This window comes from Sminthopsis crassicaudata, chromosome 6 (assembly GCF_048593235.1).
Source record: "Sminthopsis crassicaudata isolate SCR6 chromosome 6, ASM4859323v1, whole genome shotgun sequence".
Lineage (NCBI taxonomy): Eukaryota > Metazoa > Chordata > Mammalia > Dasyuromorphia > Dasyuridae > Sminthopsis > Sminthopsis crassicaudata.
Window position 1 is genome coordinate 151,893,999 of NC_133622.1, and position 6,000 is coordinate 151,899,998.

Below are 6,000 nucleotides of genomic sequence, written 5' to 3' on the forward strand. Positions count from 1 at the left end.
GAAGGTCAGTGCGGCAGGGCGCTGCCACGCCGGCCGCAGACAGGGCAGGGCTGCGCGGTGGCCCCCGGCCCTCCCCGACCCCTCCTCTACGCCCGCTGCAAATACCCGCACGAGCAACTCAAATTCATCACCCGGAAAGAGCCGCAGCAGCTGCGGTACCGTCTGGAGAAGCCGCCCCGGAGGTCGGGTCACGCCGGCAACCGCCACCCAAACGCGGCTGCAGCGGTGCTGGCGCTAGGTCCCCGCCTCGCTCGAAACCCGCGACGTCCCGCTGCGCTCCGCCTTCCAGACTCCGCCACGGGGGCCCCAGGATTCCTGCCCTGACAGCTCTGCTGGCCTAGACTCAGGATTCCTTTGGCTCTTCCCAGCGTCACAATCACCAGGAAGTTTCCTCCGCCAGCAGACTGCGGACCATCGCCCCAGACTGACTTCCTAAAATGGCCAATGGGGTGCTTGCCTTGCAGCCCGCCTGCACCAATAGCTGCAGCGCTCAAGAGGCTGAGTGGGGCGGGGGCAGTGGATTGACACGTGGTGAGGAGGTGGGGGCCGGGACGGGAGAGAGGAAGAGTGCTGGAAGCTGGAGGTTTCTACTTGAGTCGGGGCAGTCGGGAATACTGAGACAGGAATGTTTTGTCTTCAGAGTAAGCAGCCTGAGAAGCATCTTAAGGATGGCTGCTGTAGGAAGAATAGTTTCGGGGGCTTAGATGGACTAGCGGGAGGTGTGCAAAAGGGCTTTTAGTATTCCTCGAGCTGAGCATCCGTGTCTCAAAGATGCAGAGATACTTCATCAACAAGTATTGACTAAACGCCTACTACCAGATTCCATCCCAGGCTCTGGGATTCCAAAAGACAAAAGTTAAACATTCCTAGTCTTCAAGGAGTTTACATTCTACTGAGGAAGCTCACGTGACCACATACGAATATGCTAATTTTTTTTTTTTTTTTTTAACCAGATCTGTGATTTCAATAATATGGGGAATTGCCAGTGAGGAAACTCGTTCCCCCAACCTCGACTAATACCTGTTCTGTAGTTTATAACCTTTTACCCAGGAGCACGAGGAAGTTTAAGTGATTTGCTCAGGATCATTCAGTCTCCACGATCCGTGGCTGGCAGGATTTGAGCTCTACGTCCTCCTTGAAGCTGTCTCACATAAAAAAAAACATATAAACAAATACAAATGGGAGGGGCTAGCTAGGGAGATCAAGAAAAGTCTGTAGCAAAAGTGGTATTTGAGCTAATTTTTTGAATTTAAATCAGTGACTCTAAGATTTCCAGGAATGGCAAACATCCAGGGCAAAGACACAGAAAGGAATGATGGCATGCCCTATGTTAGGAACAGTAAGAAGGCTTTGATGGAAGAAAAATGAAAGACTAAAATAAGAGATTTAAAAGATATTTCCTCAAATTTGTCGTATTCATGCCTCCATACTTTTGTTCTGTCCTTTCATATCCTTCAAATAACTTATTTCCATTTGAAAGAACATAAATTAGATGAGAACTGGATTTTTTTTTTTCTTCTTGTGTGTGTCTGTGTGGGTTTGGGAGTGTTTTACATCCCCAGTGACTTCAGTGCCCAGAGCTTAGTACATAGTTGGCATTTAATGAATACTTGTTGAAAGGATTGCCACCTCAACAGAACTCAAACGCTATCTCCTCCAAGAAATCTTCTCTGATTCTCTCCGTAGAAGATGACCTTCCCCTTCAGACCTTTGATAGCGCTTTATTTTGTAACTCTGATGCAGTTATTTTGTAATGATGTGTTAGCATACTAGCTACATCTCCTGATTTCACTGGTGTTGTATGCTGCTACTTATGTAACAATACACGTTTGGAAGGACTGGAAATGATTGTCATCCTAATGCAGACGGTATGTGCAGGCAAGCTGCAACATATTATAAAAGAGAACTGGATGTGAACAAAAAATTTATCAGGGAAAGAGATGGGTGGTCAAGTAGAGAGATGAGAGATTACTCCTGATGGACAGCCCATGGAGGAAATCAAGGTTTCTAGCACATTGGGTGGATCCTGTACTGTCAAACATAAAGAACAAAAATACACTCTTTTGATTGTATGTCTCACAAATAAAGAGACATGGGGATGGGGTCTTTTGGAGCAGAAATATACATATCCGTGATATTGCAGATCAAACTGAATATTTGAGTATATAATGCTCTGGGTCTACTTTACTGGGGATGAGAGAGGGAGGCAAACAGGATTAAGCCTAGGTTACATAGCTAGTAAGGATTTGATCTAGGTCCTACCAGCCCACCTAACTGCCCCTGTGTCTACTTTAAAAACACACAAAATAAAATAAAATAAAATTCACAAAAGATCTGGATTAAAAAACAAAACAAAACAAAACAAAAAAGATCTGGATAAAAATAATGGATTAAAGAGTTATGTGTACTACAATAAATGGAATAATGATGGCATAAATCAGGGTTTCTTAAATTTTTTCTGCTAATGACTACTTTTTGCCTGAGAAATTTTTATGCAACCCGGTTATATATTTATAATCATTAAATATTTGGTTTGCATATCTATTTTATATATGTATTTTATATTTGTATATATGACATATAAAATAGATATGCAAACCAAGTATTTAATGATGATAAATCATACTTTCAAAACACTCCCCCCCCACCTTAGCTATGTGACTCCATGTAGAGTCACAACCCACAGTTTATAAAGCTTTGGCATAAACCATGAAAAGGAAGGAAATGTCTAAAAGTGAATACAAAAAAAAAAAGACAAAAAAAAAACCTAGAAAAGAGAAAGCTCAAATTTTTACATATTAATTTATCAGTACCACCCATTACTCAAGGTACCTTCTCCTACAAAAAACTCCTGCTCTGTACTCATATAGACCTGGTTCAGTCCAGGAGAAATGTGGCTTTTCTAAAATTTTCTGATTTGTTGTATTCCCACCTGGAGTTCCAAGGAAAAACCTCTGCAGCAAAGCTTAGGTATGGCTCATTTCAAGGGTCTCCCCTTCTAGAAAAGGTACTCAATATCAAAGTCGGATATAAGACAACAATTCATTTTCTCCACTACAAAAAGAAGTGCTTAAAAGTAGAAAAGACTCATATGGATATGTTAGTAAATACATAAAACAATAATCCAACACCATCATCATTACCTCTCTAAAAAATAAAGGCACTTTGTTGAACTACTAAACAGAACACTCTCACATGTATAACTGACAGGCCAATAAGAATGTGGCATGGGCTTTCTTAGTGCTTTCAACTGCAGTACCTACAGACCAGTTTCTTACAGTGATAATATGAATATGTAGTTGTAGGAAGTATCACTCACTGGGCAGCCAACACTAACTCAGGAACCTCTTAAACTCATAAAATAGTCACCAAGGCTCGACATGGCCATCTTTTAGGATCAAAGTTCAGTCACTTATGCATTGTTAAACACAAAGCAGAAGAAATAGCCAGGATCTTCAAGTCTAATCCCAAATTCCTTTAGCAAGCATGTGTCTTTACTATTATACCACTGAGCTGATAGGAAAAGAGGGACCTACTTCCCTCTTCACACATACATACACATACTTTCCTAGAAGTCCAAGGAAGTCTTGAAGAATAGAGGGAGGAAAAGAGGTGGTACTTTTTTAATAAACTATTAAAGACTACTAAGTGAACAGCTCCTTCTGGCTTCAACCATAGGGACCAAGAGAGCAATCAGAGTTGTGTTTTGCCTGTTCTTAGCAAGAACCGAAAGCAACCATAGAGCTTTGGTTCCCCCGTGGAGCCAAAACTCCATGTTCCATTTCATGGGATAATGTTTGGCTCACCATCACTACATTATTGTTTAGATAAATGTTTGCTTCTGTATCTAATTTTACTATATCTTATGTGCCAAATTTCAGCTTTAAAAATTAGGTTGGTGCCTATCCCTGGACAAGTAATTTATAACTGAAAAACCTAACAGCTACTATAAAATTTCACCAACATTCTAAAAAATCTACTTGGATTTCAAGCCAGAAACTTCAGAAAACAATACATTTACAATATATCATGTTTATATTTTCTGAACTAGATTTTCAGCAAGCATGAAGAGCTTCATTTACCCACATGTTTTTTAAAGGATTCCAAAACTATCTACAGTCCCTTGAACTTAGAAAGCAAATTATAGGACTTCTTTTGCATATCTCTTATTTGAAATGTAAACCTCAAGACACTATATAAATGTTGATTAAAAACTATTATTACTTAATTGCATTTCATCAAGTTGATAATTGTCAGTATAAACACTGTATTACCTTCTAAGTAGAATATAAGCTATCTTAGCATAGACAGTGTTTCATGCATAATAGTGCCTTAGACATAAAAGGCACTTAAAATTTAATTATTATTGCTAACTTCCTCTTCCCTTTTCTATGGTCCTATTGTCCACTGCTTTCTTTGCTATATCCCTCATCATGTTAAACACAGAGTCATAAGATTTTGGATTTGAAAGGGACTTTGATGTCTCTCCAATCCAACATATACCTGAAAGAAACCCAGACAATCATATGCCTGACAAATAGTAATTCGGCCTCTGCTGAAGACCTCTGTAGAGTATATTAAAAGTTTTCTTCAGTTTCTCTGGAAATACTGGAAATAAATACTCCTTTAATCTAAAAATCCTTTCCAGGTTTTCATATTTGAATGTACAAATCCAAGGGGGTAAGAGTTGGAGGGAGCATTTCTTAGCATAATAGACTGAGTGGAAACCAACACTTAAATAAAAAGTACTTCTTTTCTGTTAAGATCTTTGCCTTCCTGAAAAGATTCTTGCAATGTTGGTTTACCTCTGTTCTCTAGCTGTACCTAATATTTCTAAGACCAGCATAAGTTCTATTGATCTCCAGATCCTAAGCATGATCCTAGTAATACTGGGCTGAGTGGGGACCCTAATGTCCAATCCATGTGGAAGTTCACAGCCTCAATTGTATTTTCATGGCTCAAGTGGCATAGGAAGTATATAGAATGTCTTGTGTGGCCAAGAATACTGGTACAGGTGTATGATTCTCTCTTGATCCTGCTCCATTACTTGTAAGCAACTGGAACCCTTCTCTGTCATCACTCTGCTGGACCTGCTGGTCCATCTTATTAGATCCAACTGAACTAGTTATGTAAAGGAACCAAAAATTGACCTCATATTGATTTCAAGAGAATTCTTTTTTGTCTCGTTTCTTCTGATCTAGATCTCTATGAACTGGAAGCTATGTGATTGCCCAGGACAAAAGAGCAACATCCTAGTGGCTGAAACTCAAAGAGAAGTTAGAGTCTTCCCTGTACCTAAGCTGGGCAGTTTCGGTGCTTTTTCTACTGGGTAGGGGGAGAATTGGGTGTGTTTCACTTGTTCCTCAGGACACTCAAGAGACCTAGACCACTGTGTATATATATATATATATACAGTTTCTGCTCCTTCTCCAAGAGCCTCCAGAGAGCCTTCTGAGTCCCTAAATAGGAATTATGCATGAATCTGAAAGGAAGCTTTGCTCCCTGAATTGAAAAACACCCTAATTTTCCTACCTTCCTCTTAGAAGATAAAGCTATAAGTAACTACTGTAAACCACTGGAATCTGAGTTCTTTCTAAACCCTTGAAAGGCTCTCCATCCTTGTCATGATCTTTGCTGCAGCTACTGATATAGACAGTCTTCTGGAATCTTTCTTGAATAATAGAACTATGGAGCTATTATCCAAGAATCTAACATCTTTCCCTAAGTGCAAAGTTCTTCAGCATTCTCTCTCCACTTCACTCCCATATTCCAGGAAAATAGGACCACTGAGATTCCTCTTTCCTCATCCTCTCTGAAAACTGTGATAAACTATCATCCCTTGGCTATGAGCCAATAAGGAAATGATCTCCCTGCACTTACCTCTTTTCTTATTAATCCAGAATACAGAATCTGAAGGCAGATTCCTTGCATCTACCTCCTCATGCTACTGACATCCTGTCCTGCCTCTGTGATGCTTCCATAGTTTTTAGAGAATAAAGT

General features: G+C 40.2%; 1 protein-coding gene across 5 annotated transcripts in view; it reads right to left on the reverse strand.

The window, feature by feature from the left end:
* HERC3 (HECT and RLD domain containing E3 ubiquitin protein ligase 3) overlaps positions 1–268 on the reverse strand; it is a 163,885-nt gene extending 163,617 nt beyond the window's left edge. For all 5 annotated transcript variants that reach the window (XR_012483493.1, XR_012483494.1, XM_074275296.1 and 2 more), the window contains exon 1: positions 132–268. The gene's annotated coding sequence lies outside the window, so the exon portion shown is untranslated. The remainder of the gene's footprint in view (positions 1–131) is intronic.
* Positions 269–6,000: the final 5,732 nt, after the last annotated feature.